The following is a 20,766-nucleotide window of genomic DNA, read 5'->3' as shown; positions in this document are numbered from 1 at the left end:
TTGAATCTTTAGCCTTCCCCCTCATCCTGTTCCAGCTGTTCTAATCTTCATGTGTTTGGTTCCTTCTCAGTAGAAATGGGTTGGAAAAGAGCTTTGGAATGTTCAGGTGGTGCTGATGTCTTTCTAGATGGAGGTGGGCAGAACAGATGAGAGCCCCTCCCTCCTGATTCAGAGGGGAACAGTGGGCAGCAGCTGAAAGGAGGGAGTGGAAATGGGAAAAGTTCTCTGCAGGTTTCTCCTTTCCAAGAACAGAGGGACACGACTCCATGAACAGCAGAAGCTAAAGAGTTGGAAAACATGCCCAAAGCTGCAGCACCACCACTGCGCGAAAAGAGTCAGAATCCTAAATATCTGTTGGGGATACTTTCTTAAATATCTAAAGAATCTGGACCATTTCTGATGCATATCCAGACATGCAGCATATCTGAAGATATCCGGGCAAAATATACTGGTTGTGTCTTATTTTGGTCATATCCAAGTTCCGAATATGACCTGAAGTCAAATCTGAAAATATCTGGAGTAAAGATACTGAAGAAGGTAAATATCCTGTAGTATCTGTAGTGTATACTTGTCTAGGTGTTGAGGCATTTCTGGTGCATATCCAGACATGCAGCATATCTGAAGATATCCGGGCAGAAGATACTGGTTGTGTCTTATTTTGGTCATATCCAAGTTCCGAACATGACTTGAAGTCAAATCTGGAAATATCTGGAGTAAAGATACTGAAGAAGGTAAATATCCTGTAGTATCTGTAGTGTATACTTATCTAGGTGTTGAAGCATTTCTGGTGCATATCCCCGTAGTTACCATTGCCGCTGTAGGTACCATAACCTTTCGTCTTGGAACTTCCGTTCGGGGTCCTTCAATTAGTGCTGACGTCACATTATGTGATTGGCTGTATGTTGGTCTGATGACGTGTCAGACAGTGATTGGTCTGGACAATTTAGGATACTACCATAGAAGAAAATATTATGACGTCTGTTGTAAACGAACATAGCTGTGAGATAGAGCGAGATTGCATTCGAAACGTGCCTTTATTATTCTTAGGATTATTATTGAATTCATGTTCTCTTATAGATTTTTTAATCCTTGCACCCATTGCTTTATTATTGATAGAACGGACCCGGAAGGGCAACATTTAGCCATGCTGACAAAAATTTCAGCCACGGCTAAACTTAAACTGGAGTAATGAGCGGATTGTGATAGCGTGTCTTTATAAAAATGACAAAGAATATTGTCAGACACAATTTATGAGGGAAAACTCCTTTAGGTTTCAAAAGGGAACGTGAAATGAAAATACGTAGAGCCAAAGCAGATGTCGACGCTACGTAGTTTGTCCAAGTGGGGTTACTGTAGTGTGACGTTATACTCAGTCGAAAGGACCCCGAACGGAAGTTCCAGGCCGAAAGGTTATGGTACCTACACCGTATTTTATGATTTGTGCAAAGGCGATACTGCATTAGGACATGTATTGTCTCTAGATATTAAATGTATCACTTGTTTGATAAGTGCCTTGCCTAGCAATTTATGTGCACAAGATACTTCAAAAGCACATATATTTTTTCCAGACATATATTGTTTATGACAAATTTGAATTACACATCTGATCTGTTAAGCTGAGATTGCTCTGCACTTATATTTTCCCACAAATGTTTAAAAACAGGTGTGAAAAGTATTGACAAGTCAACCCAAGTTTGATTAATACAATGGCACTTTGGGCATACACCAACTTTTTGGCATTTTCAACAGCCAATTTCTCCCTGAGCATGTATCAAGTGGCGGGAAAGTCTTTTGTGATGCTTTGTAAAACAGTATCTCATATTATACCAATAAAAAAACATAAGAAACTTTTTAAAAAACTTTAGGTTTGTTTTTGTTAAGAAATCAATGATAACTACTGCTCTGTTTATGCTTAAATGTTTTCAGGGAGTGGGTGAAGACAGTTTATTTTTTTTTAACTTCATTGTACAAAATGTAAGTACAGCAAGGAGAGCAAACATCTTACATGCATTTTACACAAAAACATTCAGGTTTCCACAACTTTCATACAAACATACAGCTTTCTTAAGGCTTTTAGAGATTTTACTGAGATACATTTCAATTTGTTTGATTAACACAGGGGGGGTGAGATAAATAAAATTAGCATTTATTAATATACAATTTGCCAAATATAATAATAAGATTAATTTTTTGTTTTTATTTGAGTCAAAGTTTTTATTATGAAAGCCAAAAATTATATATTCAAATTTCAGAGTGAAGTTGGGGTGAATATGATTTCTGATAAATTGTAAACACTTCTTCCAAAAAATTCTAATTTCAGTACAATTCCAAAAAAGATGGTTAATTACTTTTGGATGTTCTTTGCAAAAGGGACAGTTAGGATCAATTTTTTAATGTATCTTAGCATGAATTGATTAGTGGGGTAAATTTTGTAAATGATTTTAAAAGAAACTTCTTTCATTTATTTTATTTATCATAGATTTTTGGGTCACACTCCAGCCTTTTCTCCAAATACTGCCGGGAACAAAACGTCCTCAGTGGTTTCGAAGCCGCAAATAACACGAGGAGAACAAACAATCGTGACGTGTTACCCGAGCTCCAGTAAAGTGAAATTTGATTGGTCACTCTCTGCAGTGCAACCAATCAGCTGTCGAGTTACAGAGCTCCGTGCCGCCATGACGCAATCTGTTTGAAAACAATGGCGGCACGGAGCATAGGGCCGGGGCCTGTTTCACAAAGGAGGTTCAACCAACTCTGAGGTTGAACTTGAACTCTGAGTTGGTCAATCGGGAGATTAACAACTCTGAGTTTTCTGTTTCAGAGAAGCTGATCCGAGTTAGATCAATCAACTCTGAGTGGACTGATTCGGAGGTGAGCGTGAGCACCGCGTCTATAAGAAGCCATTATCAATGGAGCGCAGATATCACGAGTCACCATGGCAACAGTAGAAAAAAAAGAGGTCTGCGTATTTTTCTCCAGCTGAACTTGACGTGCTGCTGCAGAGTTACAGTGAATATGAGCACATATTCCAGAAGAAAAGCAACACCGCTGCATCTGCAAAACAGAGACAGTTAGCGTGGGAAAACATAGCTGCTCAAGTTAATGCCTAAGTTTGCATTTAAATCATTGTCATAAAATATTGGCTGTAATAACTTTTTAAATAGCGTAAGGAGTGAAATAAAAAATGGGGATATTTAGGTGTACTTTTGAAGTGTTATTCCTGGTGTAAATGCATGAAATGCTGGACAGTGTACAGAACCAATCTGGGGGAAAATGCATTTAACGTCGGTAATGTTTAGAGGACTTTTTTGTTAACCTTCCCCTCTGGCAAACGTTGGTCAGTTTAATATTAATACATGCAATTGTGTTTTTAAAAGTGAACTTTTGTCTACTGTTGAACCTTTCGCTGCGCGAAGACTTCTCCTTTCTTTTCTCTCGTCTTTCCGACCGTGGTCAGAAGCGCAGGGGAGATTTCCTTCAGGGCCGAAGGGAATTCTCCTTCGGGGTTCACTTCCCGTTGGAAACCCTCAACCTCCAGAGCGGATAAAGAATGACTCCAAAACAGTTATTCTGGGAATGACACCTCTTTATTTAACTAAGTGCTCCGTCCTCCGAACACACAATTATCCACGCACACACCTCCCCTCCTTGCTCACCCCCCCCCCCCCCCCCCCATCTGCACCTGCCCTCGCCCCTCCCCTTCTCTCTCGTGGATCGCACCCCGCTCAGCACACACACGCTGCAGCACTACCCTTGTATTGATCAAGTGGTATAGGTTTATATGGGATTAAGAAAGTAAGCAGTGCTAGAAAATTGTGTTTCCAAAAAGTAATTGTTACATTAATCTAATTCAATGTCCCTGATTTCATTTTCATGTAAATGCAATCCTGCAGGAATTAAAAGAACATGGCAGCAGCTAAAAGTGAAAAAAAAATTGAGTCTTCTCAAAATCCTCGTAAATGTAATTCTCTATGAATGAATGCAGCCTCCTCGTCTATTGGGTCCTCCAAAAAAGGACAAGCCATTCTTGTCACTTAGACCGTCTCTGTGTGACGGAAATGTGGGCAATGAAGGTTAAAGCGAAAAATACCGCTTCGTCTTTAAAAAGGGGAGGGGACCGGCAGAAACTTTGAGTTTGGAGAATAAAACCTGCTCCCGACCAGGTTAGGTTCACAGCATAAGTAACCATGGACACTGACTCCGAGTATAAGTTACCTCTCTTTCAGAAACGGGTTTGACTTACTCTGCTTTCTCTGGTTTAACAAACCTCCCATTCTGAAACGGAAAACCCAGGGTTTCCCTGATTTCAGGGTTAATGCACTCAGAGTTTACATTTAACCTCCTTTCTGAAACAGGCCCCCGAAGATGAAGACGGAAAAAAAGAATAAAAGTTGACCGTAGGAAACATGGACAACGGTGTTGCGCGCACACCCTCTAGTAAGCGGGGGCCGACCGCGTCCTCACAGCGACCAGACCTCAGAGGATCCGGGAGTTGGCGGGAGTGACCCGGCCGAGCATATAAGTTAAGGTAAAACTTTTGATCTAAATTAAAGGGCATGTTTATTCGGGGCTTGGAGGCTACGGGGTTATATTTAACCAATTCCGGAGATATTTTAAATAGCAAAAATAAACCACATCCTTCCTTCCCTTTTTTCAGGAAAAGAGTCTTCATCTGAACCGATTGAAACATAATCACAGAGGCTGGACGACGTGGAAAAAACCAAGAAGCTACAAGGACACAGGATACGACCCCCCCCCCCCCCCCTCGAAGTTCCGTATGTATCTACAGTGTGTAAAAATATTTTGTGCTGAAAAACTTCGCTTTTGTATAAAACTTCAAGTAACCCAGAAACATGTCATCACCTAACGGACAAACGTCGAGCAGCGACATTAACGCGGTAAACAGCAGGACGTGACCGTACAGATTAAATGAAGTGCGTGGAGGGGATGGGGGGAAGGGGAATCCGCGGCACACGTCTGTGCAGAACCGGGGCCTGTGAACCGTATGGATCATGGATCATCCGCGCAGCCTAGTAGCTTCTCCTGGGATACGGTGTCAGACCGTAAAACCGCATCACCCGCGAGACGTCATCACCGAGGACCCACACTTTATTTATTTATTTGAAGTTACAGGACTGCATATGATGTGCGATTTGAACTATAACATATTCATCTTTGCTAATTATTGTGTATTCTCGTGCGGTTATGGACAAATGTTGGACACCCTGGCCACTCTGTCAATTAGGTTTCTTTTAGGTTCTACGTGTTGGGCGGCCGCGGCGTCACTCCCTCCCGATTACCCCGCTGGAGCGGCAGACGTCGCCCCCCACCGCCGTGGGGCCCGTTCAGCGCGGTCAGCACGGAGACACGGGGGTCCACCGGCAGCTGCGCACGGGGTCCGAACATCGGCTCCCCTCTCGCTGGGGGCGCCGGAGGAGGGAAAGGAGAGGCGAGGAGCCTGCGGGGTGAGGGTGGAGCGCAGGCGCCCCGATGTCTCTGCACTTCTGTCAAAAGTGGCAGGAAAATATACGTCTATATGCGCTACGAGCTCCTCATGGGAGCGTGAATTCAGCGCGGCAGGAAACATCGTCACCCCGTTAAGATCCTCACTGATAGCTGAGACAGTTAACATGTTGGTGTTCCGGTCACGCAACACGAAGACGGACAAATAAAATTAGCAGCACGATTCACTAAAGCAGCCAAACAGACAAACACGTGTTCACTTTTTTTCAGCACAGAACTTTTCTCTCTCTGACCGTGGTCGGAAAACGTTGGCAGATCTTCCTTTGGGGTTATAAGCTACATGCGTTCTTGAGTTTACCACTCGGCCGCTGGGGGGTTTTGAGTTGGGCAGGTGCCTGTATTCTAGAACATTGGCCAGAACAGCAATGTTACTGTAACCTAACAGACTTCTTCTTTCTTTCAGATTCTTGTCCGTCACATACACAAGAACCTCAGAGAGCAGCTCCAGTGGAAGGTCTGGGCAGATGACAAGTATATTTCTTTCTCACTACTGTTTTAGGAAACTTGACAAGAACTCCAGTCAGTTATAAAATATTGTCTTTTTTTTTTAGCTTCAGAACACCACAATGAGGAGATGACGGCAGCAGTGAAAGATGTGGAACCAAATTGGAGTTTCCACCAAGTTAGAAGTAAGCACATGAAGTTAGATTTACACAACTCACCATAAGTTACAGATGATGTGAGAAACTCAATGTCAATAATCAGTGTTACTTTCTTTTCAGAGATTTTTGAATAGGATTGCAATTGTATTAGTGTGATAGACAGCTCATTTAGTGTTTCCATGTCTTAAGACCAAACACTAAGTTACAATAACGATATAGCATTGACAATGGATAATTAAGATAAGCCACTGTGACAGTCTGCATGGCACATTTTGAATATTCCACTTTGGAAACATGTTTGCAATATGTTGACCTCATCTTCTGTACATTTCATATTTCCATCGACTAGGAGCTGGTTATCGAGCTATTGACAGTCTCAAGTGCAAAGAGAGAGAATGGAGATGGAAGCAAGAAGGGAGTCAAAAGGAGGACCAGTCAGCATGATCAGGTGAGTTGTCCTATTTGTGACCTTGTTTCATTTACTCAGGTCATGCATGGTCCAGTTGAACTGTGATGTGTGTGTGTGTATGTTGTTTCCTCTAATTAAAATAATATTTTCCTTTCCTGATGGTCCACAGCTCTTCAAAAAGAGGGTCAAAATTGCTGAGAAGATTCTCAATCTAGAGGATCTGTCATATATAAATGGACTCAACGCAAACTATGTCAGCGACGAGGAAAGTGACGAGGACAAACCATCTTATTATCAAGCCTCGCCAAAGTGGCGCTCCACTAGGCTAACCACGGTGATGCTGAAATGCCATAAAGCCTGGGATGAAAACTGGAGGAGTGGAATTGAGCCAAAATTACGCATTAGACACTCAGCTAGATTTACTGAAAGAAACCCACCGCCAGTCAAGAGCTGCTATCTGGCAGAAGAGAAAAAAAGGATACATGTTTGTCTGTGGTTTTTGACCTATTTATTTATTTTGTAATAAAATATTTTTGAGTACCCAGCCAGCAATGTCACGTGGGCCCCAACTGGGAAAGAGGTGGGCTATGTGGGTACTGACTGGGCATGGGTTTATTTTGGGTAAACTTTGAAGGCCCCATTAGGTTTTGCCTACATTGGCCCCACATTGGCCCCAAACATGGGTTACCTGTTAGGGCCCTACAAAGGATCCATGTGGGCTAGAACCCATGTAGGTCAGCCAAGTAAGGCCCATATGGGTTGCATCTGGGCCATAAAGACTTGGGCTGTAACTGGGACACTGTATGTAGGACCCATATGGTTTGGCCCACATGAGTCCCACGTGTGGAGCCCTCATGGGCTAACCATATAGGCCCGCTAAAGGATCTAGGTGGGCAAAGAAGACCTGGTCTGTAACTGGGACACTGTATGTAGGGCCCATGTGGTATAACTTACATGGGTCCCACATGAGGAGCCCTCATGGGCTAACCATATAGGCCTGATAAAGGATCTAGGTGGGCGAAGAAGACCTGGTCTGTAACTGGGCCACTGTATGTAGGACCCATGTGGTATAACTTACATGGGTCCCAAATGAGGAGCCCTCATGGGCTAACCAAATAGGCTCAATAAAGGATTTAGGTGGGCGAAGAAGACCTGGTCTGTAACTGGGAGACTGTATGTGGGACCCATGTGGTATAACTTACATGGGTCCCAAATGAGGAGCCCTCATGGGCTAACCAAATAGGCTCAATAAAGGATTTAGGTGGGCGAAGAAGACCTGGTCTGTAACTGGGAGACTGTATGTGGGACCCATGTGGTATAACTTACATGGGTCCCACATGAGGAGCCCTCATGGGCTAACCATATAGGCCCAATAAAGAGTATAGGTGGGCGAAGAAGACCTGGGGCCTCATTTATAAAACTTTGCGTAGGATTTGCGTCAGAAGTGGCGTACGGATGAAACATAGGACGTGCGTACGCACAGAAATATTCGGATTTATTAAACCGTGCGCACGCACATCCTACGCATCTTTCCCTTTATAAATCACAACCGATTCTAAATGCAGCGCAGCTTTTGCGGCTACATGACACGCCCATAGTTGCCCATAAATAGTCCGTGAAACGCCCACAAATTAATATTCATGGCTTGCTAAATCATGGCGCCACGTGGGGGGGTGGGGGGGGGGACCGGAGCTGACCCCTCTTGATGAGAAACTGGCCGCTATTATTGGGGAATCCCTATTAAGTCCCCCTTATCGGCGTCCTCCTCCGCCTCAGTCACCTGACTGAGGCGGAGGGGACGCTGACGCGCCAGGGTCAGGGTGACACAGGTAAGAGAAATAATTAAAATGAATGCAGTCAAGTCACATGTATGCAGGCTACACAATTACAGATTATTAATATAGAACAATTTTATTTTAGTTGCTGGGTGTTCCAGCGGGGCCAGTGGTTACGATGCTGCAGCTGAGCAGCCGTCTGGACCCAGCGTCTCCACGGCACGCGGCTCTCAACCCTCCAGCAGTGGACGCGTCCTCACCGATGCAGTCCTAGAAATGCAGAGGGAAGTCAGTAGTTCAATCAGAGAGGTGGCCAAGGAGTTGGGCGAAATCAAGATCGCCCTGACTGAAATAAACTGCACGATGAGGGAATTCTTAAATAAATAATATTTTCCACACCTCTTTTTCTTTATAAGCGACGCATCACTTCCAAACGCTGGCGCACAGCAGCAGCAAATGGCTCAAATGCGTGGGGATGGGGTTCAGGGTCGGGGCCAACACAGCAATCAGCGCCAGGGGGTAGAGGCACGTTTTTAAGCTGTGCCACATTGTGTAGCACAGCACATGCCAGCACGATTTGGCACACACTGTCACTTTCACGTGTTTCTTCCATCTGCCGACGGTGTCGCCATTTCTCATTTCACCCGTTTTTGTGCGTACGCCTGGGTCAGAGCTTGCGTGGAGGACCGCACATTTTCCCGTCAAGTTTGCTTTTTATAAATCTCAACTATTGCGTAGAGAGTGGCGTACGCCTTCTTTTGTGCGTATGCAACGTTTATAAATGAGGCCCCTGGTCTGTGACTCGGCCACTGTATGTGGGACCCATGTAGTATAACTTACATGGGTTCCACATGAAGAGCCCTCATGGGCTAACCATATAGGCCCGCCAAAGGATCTAGGTGGGTGAAGAAGACCTGGTCTGTAACTGGGCCACTGTATGTAGGACCCATGTGGAATAACTTACATGGGTCCCAAATGAGGAGCCCTCATGGGCTAACCAAATAGGCTCAATAAAGGATCTAGGTGGGCGAAGAAGACCTGGTGTCATGGTGCCTCGGTCTGACTCCTCCCCCTCCCAGCTCTGCTCTGCTCCTGACTCTCAGCTGCATCCTATCTTCTCATCAAGCCTCTGCTCTTCATAAGGAGACCCAGCTCCAGCATTCATCGCCAGTCCGTTAACCCTGATGGTGCTTAGTCACGTTGTGATTCACGTCTGGCTCCCTTAGTCTTGTGCCTCGCTAATTGAACCTTGTTTCCTCTGCCTCAGGTTAATCTCAAGCCACGTGAGTCCTGAGTCTACACCACCTCGAGCAGCAGCTGTCTCTATCTCCAGGCTGACGCCTTCCTTCCTCAAGATCCACAGTCTCAGCGCTCCGCAAGAACTCCAGCCACGCCACTCGTCAAGAGCTCCAAGCACGCCACTCGCCAAGAACTCCAGCCTCGACTCCCTCAAGAGCCTATGCCACGCTCCTCGTCAGTTACACCAGCCACCCTCCACATCTACTGTCACGTCTGCTCACTGCCCTGTCTGGATCAGTAAAATAAATCCTTTTTACCAACCTTTTACCTGTTTTTCCTTCTGGGTTCCAGCACTTGGGTCCGCTTCGTGTTCTGATCATGACACCTGGTCTGTAACTGGGACACTGTATGTAGGGCCCATGTGGTATAACTTACATGGGTTCCACATGAAGAGCCCTCATGGGCTAACCATATAGGCCCAATAAAGAGTATAGGTGGGCGAAGAAGACCTGGTCTGTAACTCGGCCACTGTATGTAGGACCCATGTAGTATAACTTACATGGGTTCCACATGAAGAGCCCTCATGGGCTAACCATATAGGCCCGCCAAAGGATCTAGGTGGGTGAAGAAGACCTGGTCTGTAACTGGGCCACTGTATGTAGGACCCATGTGGTATGTCTTACATTGGTCCCACATGAGGAGCCCTCATGGGCTAACCATATAGGCCCAATAAAGAGAATAGGTGGGCGAAGTAGACCTGGTCTGTAACTCGGCCACTGTATGTGGGACCCATGTAGTATAACTTACATGGGTTCCACATGAAGAGCCCTCATGGGCTAACCATATAGGCCCGCCAAAGGATCTAGGTGGGTGAAGAAGACCTGGTCTGTAACTGGGCCACTGTATGTAGGACCCATGTGGTATAACTTACATGGGTCCCAAATGAGGAGCCCTCATGGGCTAACCAAATAGGCTCAATAAAGGATCTAGGTGGGCGAAGAAGACCTGGTCTGTAACTGGGAGACTGTATGTGGGACCCATGTGGTATAACTTACATGGGTCCCAAATGAGGAGCCCTCATGGGCTAACCAAATAGGCTCAATAAAGGATCTAGGTGGGCGAAGAAGACCTGGTCTGTAACTGGGCCACTGTATGTAGGACCCATGTGGTATGTCTTACATTGGTCCCACATGAGGAGCCCTCATGGGCTAACCATATAGGCCCAATAAAGGGTCTAGGTGGGCAAAGAAGACCTGGTCTGTAACTGGGCCACTGTATGTAGGACCCACATGGTTTGCTACAAATGAGTACCACATTAATAGTGCTAATGGGTTAACCATATAGGCAGGTATTTTAAAAGGTTATTTTTGTCCACTAGACATATGCTTAAAATCCAAGAAGATGAGTAAAATGACAGAACCCCCCCCTGAAGACTCTTTCCAAATTGAATATGAATCACAGCCTTTTTAGTTCTGATCAGTCCATCTGTTAACACTGGCTAAATTGATGAACCACAAATAGACGTACATTTTAATATTTTACCATGTTTTACCCAGAGCAACCTGCATTTGCAATATTGGACAATTATGACATTTATTTTTTCCTGTCCAGAGTTTTGGTAGTTTGTAGAGGAAGTGCTGAGATTTTAAGGATGTAGCAGTAACCAATTAGATACAAGTAGGGTGACCACTTGTCCCACTTTTGGCACCATACAGCCATCTAGTCTTCTGTCTGGCTTTCCTATTTATTAAAAATATTCACTTTTTTCATTGGTGCTCAGTGGATCCAACAGAGATTCAAGTTTTTAACGACACAGTTTAAAATGAAGTGGTAACTTTGTTTGAACATAACACATTTGTTGTGTTGCTGTCCTATTCAGAACAAGCCTGGCTTCAAGGTTCAAGGTTTTTTTATTGGCCATGTATGCATGTGCAGTCAATACTTAGGGGTGCAAAGGTCTCAAGGTAACATTTTGAAAAAGAAGAATCATTGTAAAGTTTAAACAATAAGATCAAAGAAATGTACAATCTGGTAAATGTACATAAGCATACAAGAGAGCTAGAGAGTGCAAGAACAAAAGAATAGAGGGAGATATACACTAATTTGGAGCACATTTTTTAATGACAGCAGTCCAGTGTAGGTACCAAAACTATTCGGCCTGCAATCACTCTTTGGGGTTCTTTCAACTGAGGTTAACGTCACACTACGGTAACTCCACTTGGACAAACTACGTTGCGTCAAGATCTGCTCAAGCTCTATAATATTCATTTTATGTTTCCTTTTGTAACCTAAAGTTCTTTTCCTTCACAAGTTGTGTGTGACATTATTCTTTGTAATATTTATAGAGAGATTCTGCCACAACCCCCTTTGTAAAAAGATCTGTGGCTGTTAGAATGAACCTGCTGCTCCACAGAGAGAACCGTGTCTCTGAGCAAAGCAGCTGGAGTCTCATAGCTTTGTGTTTGCAGGCAGGGAAGGTGCAAGTTTAAAAGATAATGTTGCTCTGTCAGATCTCTGTATGTTCACAGGGCCCCTCATAATATCTTCTTCTATGGTAGTATGGGGCGGCCGTGGTGCAGCGGTAGGTTGGTCTACCTCAGATCGGAAGATTGCAGATTCAATTCTCGCCTTGCCCCGCTCATGTGTCGAAGTGTCCTTGGGCAAGACACTGAACCCCACCTTAACTCTGTTTTTTAAGGTTGACGCCAGTGTTCGGCAGCGGAGCCACCACGAGTCTGTGAATGTGTGTGTGAAAGGGTGAATGGAACTATGACTGTAAAGCACTTTGGGCCTTCAAGGAAGGTAGAAAAGCTCTGTATCCGCGTACGACATTTACCATTTACCAGTATTGTGATTTGTCCTATCACATTCTGACATGTCACCGGACCAACGGACAGCCAATCAAAAAATGTGACGTCACCATTATTCCCAGGACCCTGAAGGACCTCAAACGGTAATTGCAGGCTGAATAGTTTTGGTACCTACACCTACCATACCCTACCTTAAATTCTAAAACACAGAAAACTAATGCTATATACAGTATGTTTTGTGAAACAAAGCAGTTTTTAACCTTTTTTAATCCACCCAGTTTTAGTGCATACAAAATGAACCAAGACTTTTATTCCCTGTAACTTGCAATCAACAAACAACACAGATTTAATCTCAGGGCTCTGCAGAAGGGCACTTGCAACCCATCAGTGGGCTCAGGCCAGCGGAATAAGAATTGCAGGCAATTAGATTGCAGATTACAAGACATTAGACATTTATTTGGATGGTGGTCTTTCGTTGCATTTCAGTTATGAATTTTTGACATTAGTTTAACTGTGGCAGGCTAGCTGTGGAAAAGGTGAATGTGTCATGATGCTGTCCTCTGCGCTGTGTCTCATGCTTTGCAGAGTTTCCGTCTTAACAGAGTGAGCTGGGTCTGGTGAATATCTAATAATTCCCTTAGTTCATCTAATTTAGTTGCTGATCGTAAGATTGCAGGTATGATTCCCGCCTTGCACGCCCGTGTGTCGGGTCCTTGGGCAAGACACTGAACCCCACCTTGCCTCTGGTGGGAGGTTGGCGCCAGTGTTCTGCAGCGGAGCTGCCATCAGTGTGTGAATGTGTGTGTGAATGGGACTGTGACTGTAAAGCGCTTTGGGCCTTTGAAAGAAGGTAGAAAGCGCTATATAAGTATACGCCATTTACTATCTAATCACAATGAGCATAAAGAGTAATTTGCTATTTTTTCTTTTACTTGTGCTAGCTTACAAAAAATAGTTTAACATCTGTCATGCAAACTGAAGGAAATTATATTTTTGGTCCTCACTTTAGAAGGGTTTCTCTGTCTTATTTTATTACGTTTTCTGTTTTACATATATCACCTTTAGTTTATTCCATAGCTAAAGTGTGTGCTTTAACTGAACTCCGTGCATCCTGACCTCACATTCCTGAGATGTGACCTATGGACAGCAACTGTCAGTCATTCCCCTACAGAGAAGGGGGATGCTGACCTCTCGGGGGATGCTGACCTCTCGGGGCACTGGCCAGCAGAAATGGAGCCAGCACTCTAATCTAAACCACCTGAGGAATAGAGTATGTCTGTGAGAACCGCTCTGGATGTCCAGTTCTCAAAAAGAATAAAAGACTGAACTTTGACCCAGAACCTCCATGGATTTCCTGCTGTCAATCTGATTTGTTGTGGACAGGAAGGGACGGAGTTTACTGCAACACTAGGTGTCCCTTTGAAGTCATTCCCTGAGGAGAGGAACTGGTCACGGAGAATGACCCTCTACGATTGGCTGAAGGAGGAGACGGATCATCGATCAGCCAATGCAAGTGTTCCAGGGCGGAGATTCGACGTCATGTTTTCCGCGGGAGGAGGAAACCCGAATTGTCTTTAAAAGTCTGAGCAGAGCATAATTTTATTGTCTTCTTCTCTCTTGTGGCCTTTCATGTAAAGCGCCTGTAACTTCTTGCGTTTTGAAGGCCTTCTAAAATGAGGACCCAGATCTGTTTTAATTCTGTCTTAGAACTTTTGTTAGGGAATAAACCTTCTGTGACTTTATCCGGCTGAATCTTGGTCTTTATATCTCTCCTGACTAATAGAACGCGCATGGAAAAATCTCAAAGCGAAAGATATTTTCCAACAAAACTTACTTGACACTACTACTGAAATAAAATATGTTCATATGCTGGATTGGTTTAGTGTAGTTTTTATAGAAAATTTTAAATGTAAATATAATGACTTTTATGTTGGAGTAGAAACCTGCCTTATTACAAAAACCTATTTTGACTGGTAAAAAGTAAAAAAATAAAAATAGAATGAACGTTTTAATTTTTTCTCGAAAGGCAAGCAGGGTGGTTTAAGGAGTTCAAAGTGGTGAGCAGGCGTTGCTGATTGGACGGTTGCTGCGTTTTGAATCTCCCGCTCATTTCCTGATACGGATTCAGTCAGTCGTCCTGGTCCGTTATTGCAAGGAGATTCTGCACTTCTGTCGCACCGTTCATCCAGGCCATTTATTGATATCAAGGTAAGATACCTTTTTGGTTTTGTGTTTCGCTTACAGCTCTAACTGGCAATGATAAATGTGGTTCATAAAAGCATGCGCAGCTCGGGAGTGTTGTTCTGTTCTGCTGTTGAATCCATCCACGTTACAGCGACTTTTGCATTTGAAAGAAGCCGGTGTCACAAACGGGCAGACGACTAGTTTCCACGTGCAGCAGGTTTATTTGCAGACATGATGACAAGTACTGGTGGGTCGCGTCACCGATCATCCAGCCAGTGTGTGTCGGCGTTTCACCGAGGCGTCAAACAAGGAAGCGCATCCTAGTAACAGAGTTGCCAGATTCGGCGGGCTTCCGTCCAATTTAGTGGTTTTGATTTGGATCTTGCGGGGATAACTTGATTTGGTCAGATATAATTTGGCCAGGTTTTGTGTGAAATGTTTTTTAGTTCGTTTTATTATGAGTCTGAATGATCTTATTTTGAAAAATGACCGGAATTTCTCGGTAAAAATGAATGAATACTAATCAGTCCAGCGGCGAGTTTAGATCCATAAAATGCTAAATCTTTTTTGTTTTTGCCTTTTAGTGTATTATAATGTTGATTCCTCACAAAAAGACACCCAAGCGGTATTTCGATCCATTCAAGCATTTGAGTATTCCTCTAAAATCGAGCGGGTTCTCATGAGCTGACGTGAAGAACACATTGAGAACGGTCGCGTTCATGAGAGTCTGCGCTGCCGGCCCCGCCCACAGACACACACCCACTTTCTCAGCAGAGCAAGAATGTTTGTCAAAAGCGCTTTATTTTCATATTCACAATATGCACATCCATCTTTGCAGAAGTTTGAATGTGTTTTTGTTTTCCTGGGAGAAACGCAGACACGCTGCTGAGGCCGGCTCCATCTGCCGAGATTGACGTCACACAGAGCGAAAGCCGGTGACTCAGAGGATGAGTCCTGTTATTTCCAGTTTGGAAAGAAACTCAGGATAATAACCGATATTTCATTAAAAAAATCCTTTTGTGTGTGTGCGAAAGGTAATATTATCATATGGATGTTGCTTACTATTAAGGGCTTAAAAATAACAGGGTATAGGCCCCTTTATTGAGTTTCTGGAAGTATTTAATAGTTTTAATTATGCTTTATATATATATATATATATATATATATATATATATATATATATATTTATTTATTTTTTTAGATTAAACGTCATTTTAATTATCATCCTAGAGTTACTTGAATACTTGCTTCAGGGAATGGTTATTTCAGAGTTTAGTTATTTTGTCCCTTGTGTTGGTCAGGTCACCTGCAGCTTCACTCAAGTTGTCGTGACAGACTCGCCGATGTAGATTTCATGTCAGCAGTTGTAAGTTTATTCTTAAAGTAACATTTTATTATTTATATATGTAATTAAGCTGTTAACGTTTAACTACATCTTTCTATCTTGTGATATTTTCTCTATTTAAAAAGGTTGCTGTGGTTGGAGTAATTGGGGACTCTTGGACGATGCAACCAGAAGAATGATGGGCTTCCTCATGTCCAATGAGTTGGCTCTGCAATATAACCTGTTTGGACGTCATGGAGAGAATACGTTCTGTTAGCTGTGTCTTTTTGATGTCTTCTATGGTAATTAGATTTGAATTTATTAATCTATATTCATCACTGACAAATGATTTAGTAAATTTAATCCCAGGCTAAAATGAATACTTTGTTTTTTCTGATTTCTTTTTAGGGGCAGTGAAGAAAAAGGCCATCACCCAACCAGTCCCACTAAAGGAATTGGAGAAGGGCCTCTCCAAATGGTTTGTTGGAGCTCGTGACAGGGGAGGAAACCGAGCTATAAGGACTCAAAGAGAGCTTGAATAACAAGCCGATGGAGCTTGTTCTCAGGAACCGTCAAGGATGCCATGAGTATTTTGTTTTACTGGATTTATTTATTTTTTCGTCACATAATTGGCACACATTAAGGTTGTTGATATTGTACTGTACCAAGTGAAGTTGTTCTTTATTTTATTAAGTAATTGTAGCATGTTAGATCCTGTGTGTTATCTGTTAAACCTTTGGGTGACCTTGCCATGGTCTTGTATATCGTTTTCATAATGCAGGATCAGGATGATTTATTTTCTTTTATTAAATTGAAGCATTTTAAAAATCATTTTGTTGATGTCATTTGGAAAATTATGTTGTGAAACTGGGATTTTACAGAATCTTCTCATTTGGGTTTTAGGAAAGCTAGATGGAAAAGAAGACCCTATAATGGTTCACTGGTATATAGCACTGTAGGAAAACACAGGTGGGACCTCCATGGCAACACTGCACAAACCCACTCATGGCCCACATGGTGGCTTATTTAGTTCCCACATTAACCCAATATGCAATACTAATTGATGCATAAGTGGGGCCAAAATGGGTCATGGATGATTACCTGATTGGGGCCCATCTTTGCCCAGTTTCAGTCATACTTCCAGCCCACAGAAGAAGAACTACGAGTTATGGTTAACTATGAGTATGGTTCTAATGCTACTTACCCACTTGGGGCCTACAGGAAACCCACTCGGCACCCACTTCAAGCCCATGTGGGAAAACACAGTTGGGGCCAACACGGAAACTGCGGACAAACCCACTTATAGCCCACATTATAGCCCATTTAGGTCCCACATAAAACCCATATGCAATACTGATAGACACATTAGTGGGGCCAAAGTGGGTCTGGGGTAGTTTACCCAGTTGGGACCCACATGGGCCCTGTTTCAATCCCACTTCCAGCCCACATGGGCAAAAATATGGGCCCTACATGGGTCCTAATATTATTTACCAACCTGGGGCTTATCTGACACCCACTCAGCACCCACTTCAAGCCTATGCGGGCATACACAGTTGGGGCCACCACGGAAACTGCGGACAAAACCATTCGGGGCCCACATTTTCTGCCCATTTTTAAACCATATGGGGCCCACTTGGCTTTGCTGGCTGGGTAATACCGGTTTTCTGTCACCTTTTATTTCTTATATATTTTTGAGATGACTGGTATCTTGAAATATCCTGACTTACATCACTAGTGTTTGTTCTCCAGATATGCCTGCTGGCCATATGTTCCAAATCCTAACTTCAGATATGCCTAGTATACAGATATGACATGGCTAGAATCTGGAAATATCCTGACCTCGGATATCAATGGTGTTGGTTCTTCAGATATGCCTGATGGCCATATGTTCCAAATCCTAACTTCAGATATGACTGGTACATGGACATCAGATATCAACAGATTTGACATTGATAGAATATGGAAATATCCTGACCTTGGATATCGCTAGTGACGCATCTCATATCTGGAGAGAATCTCATCTCCAGATTCTATCAGAAGAAAAGTGTCCCATACTCGGAGTTGATATGCTCAGGACATGAACTTAGAAACAGTCATGTCCGGAGAGTATCCACCGTAGATATCACCAGATATGGGGTATTTCTGAGGATGTCCAGATAAAATATATCCTGATTCTGGGGGCTTTTGCGCAGTGCACCTGCAGAAAGATGCTTCCTCTTCAGGCTCCGCCCCTCCACATCAAGAAAGATCAGAGTTTCTGCTGAGCTGCTATTGGAGCTTTTAGGGGCTCAGATCTTTAGGAACATTTGCTGTCAATCAAACCAGGAAGTAAAGTGTTTTGAAAGTGACCTGAAATTAAAGTAAGTCTGAGATGAGATTGAATACAGCTTTTTGTGGCGACCTTCACTCAAATAGAAGAATCCTCTTTCTAGTCTAAAGCATTTCGATCAAAACGTTTTCAGGTCCAGATTTCTCTTCCTGGAATTTCCATCCTAGAATGAAGGAAAAAGAGATTTGCTTCTAAAGTTTATCATTGTGTTTTCTCAGATTGAGGATTGCTAGAGAAACTAGACCAGCTTGTTCCTCAAGGAGGAGTTCTCCCCAAATCCATGCATGAATGGAGCTCCAGATCCCTGAGCTGATCCAGATCCCATCCAGACGTCTGTCAGTCATGTGACACACATGGAGCTGTCACCGCTCATCATGGAGGTCATGCTGCTTCATCTGATCAGATGACGTCACTTAATGTCAAAAACATTCTTCAAATACACAAGTTGGAGAATTTGTCTGAATTATTTGTCATATTTGATCAAAGAGAAAACTTCACAGTTCATATGCTTCAAGTTGGAGCAGGAGCTGAATATTGTCGCCCCCTGCTGGTAGAAACAGCTCATTACAAGCGTGGAGACGCAGAAAAGCTCTGATTGGTTTGTCTTGATCAATGATGTCAAATGTTTCATCAGACATGAAAACAACCGCTATTCCTGCTGTTTCTGACCGTTTTCATGGTCTGCAGGTCTGACAGCAACAACCTCAAATGTTGGACTGAACCATTTCATTTGAATCCTAGAGAAAAGACCACTGAACATTTCATATTTGTCTCTGATTCTTCCATCATAATTGATTAAAACTAGATCTGAAACCAGATTCAAATCTATTTAGTCTTTGAGTTTCATGGATTTCAGCTTCATCAGTTCTGGGTCCAGAATTATGACTTTTTTATCATCAGCTGAGGGAACAGATCAGAGCTGAGGCCCTCTAGTGGTGGACAGATGTTACTGTTCCAACAGGAGGTGGATGACTAGGAGGGGGCAGGACAGGCCTGGGGTCAGAGGGCGGGGCCATCCAGGAATCAGACTCCCCGGGGAAAGGCTCTACCACGTGGTTTCATTTCCTGTCATGAATAATTGCTAAAAATGGACTTTAGGACTTTGCTGAAACAGGAACGACATCAATTCAACGATTTCAGCAAATTCAGCACTTAGGCTCCGCCACTCCTCTCTGCTGTTTATGATTGTCCACCACTGGGGGGGGAGGGGGACTTGGGGCCCCCAGCACTTTGGAGGCTTCGAGCTGAATCCATAAAATAATTCTGAAATAATTAAATGACCATTTTTATTGAACTCTGGAAATAAAAATAAAATACACTAAAATTACATCATACTGTCCAGTTAAAAGGGTTTTACCCCCCCCCCCCCTCCTGCAGTAATGGACTATTCTGTCAACAGCAAGTTCAAAGCCTCATTTTAAGGTCTTTTCATTGACATTTGTGACAACTGTGGTGCAGTGAAAGATCCAAATCCAACTACAAATGGATTTCTTCCCATAATGCATCAGTATCTCTATTTCTATTGAAGTTGTAGAAAATGTATGTTTTAATATCTTATTCTTTATTATGTTACAGCTTTATCCCTAGTGTGAAGTGAACTTATTTTGAACTATCCAGATTTATGGTCGTGTGACATTCCTTTTTGCTTTATGGTTGCAGCATCCTGTGAAGAAATAGGATGTTCTTTGTGCAAAGTTAGGTGTCTTCCATAGGTGCAATAAATATGCCATGGACTATATCCGTACCATCTGGGTTGAAGATTCTTCCCCTGGGAAAGTGTGAAGATTCGTGTTCTCATGTGGAGGTTGGAGCTGACCTTTGCTCTGGATTCCGGTAAAAGGAACCTTGAGTTGTCCTGGATATCAGTAACCATTTTGTAGCAGATTTACAAATGTCATTAATGAAAGGGCTTGGGTTCTGAATATATTTCAATGAGGATGAATACAGTTTGACTTCATTCTTAAAACACAAATAATTGGCTCAGGAACAGTGGGGGGGATAATTGTCATGTGCAGCATTTGGCTATTGGATCCGCCCACTTCCTGTTGGACACTTCTGGGGGGTATTCCAGGAAGCATGTTTAAACTAGCCTGACTTTAAGCCTGAACTCTGGCTGACATTTTAATGACGGCGGATAGAAATTATAAGTTCATCAAAAAAGTAACATGGCTGAAAAATAATTTAAATAATTTAGTTAAATTTATTCAAACTCAATAATTGTTTATACAACTCAAATTTACGTATTTATCTAACTAAATGTCACATTACTCCAGTAATCTTTTTTCCATCTTAATTACTTATATTTCTTGAATTTTCATATGTCTAAGTTTGAGCAGGCAGATATGCTCATTTTTATAACAATAAAAAGAACGGAAAGAAATGCATGGAGTGGAAAAACTCAATAAATAATTTTCCATCACTGTCACAATAGATTTACATGGTGGGGGTGCTATATAAACTCATCATCCTATCCTTCACTCTCACTCATGGTGCAGAGACGTAAGCATAGTAGGACAAAAAAGCTCGGCAAAACACGGTGAAACACAGTAAAACAGCTATACAACTAAACAC

The 20,766-nt window shown here is 43.0% G+C and overlaps 1 protein-coding gene and 2 long non-coding RNA genes across 4 annotated transcripts in view; 2 read left to right on the top strand and 1 right to left on the bottom strand.

Annotated features, from left to right (window-relative positions):
- Window positions 1-20,766, bottom strand: part of LOC144989338 (uncharacterized) — a 118,594-nt gene that overhangs the window by 64,191 nt on the left and 33,637 nt on the right. The window lies entirely within an intron of this gene.
- Window positions 6,075-7,412, top strand: LOC144989579 (uncharacterized). The gene is made up of 3 exons (XR_013653841.1): window positions 6,075-6,152; window positions 6,475-6,573; window positions 6,704-7,412. It is a non-coding gene; the product is annotated as an uncharacterized LOC144989579 (long non-coding RNA).
- Window positions 13,681-16,163, top strand: LOC144989540 (uncharacterized). The gene is made up of 3 exons (XR_013653784.1): window positions 13,681-14,566; window positions 15,844-15,908; window positions 16,013-16,163. It is a non-coding gene; the product is annotated as an uncharacterized LOC144989540 (long non-coding RNA).

The sequence above is a fragment of the Oryzias latipes genome, chromosome 2 (genome assembly GCF_053564925.1).
Source record: "Oryzias latipes strain Hd-rR chromosome 2, Olatipes_Hd-rR_3.1".
Taxonomy (NCBI): Eukaryota; Metazoa; Chordata; class Actinopteri; order Beloniformes; family Adrianichthyidae; genus Oryzias; species Oryzias latipes.
The sequence above is the reverse complement of the archived record's forward strand: the minus strand, read 5'-3'. Positions and strand labels throughout refer to the sequence as shown.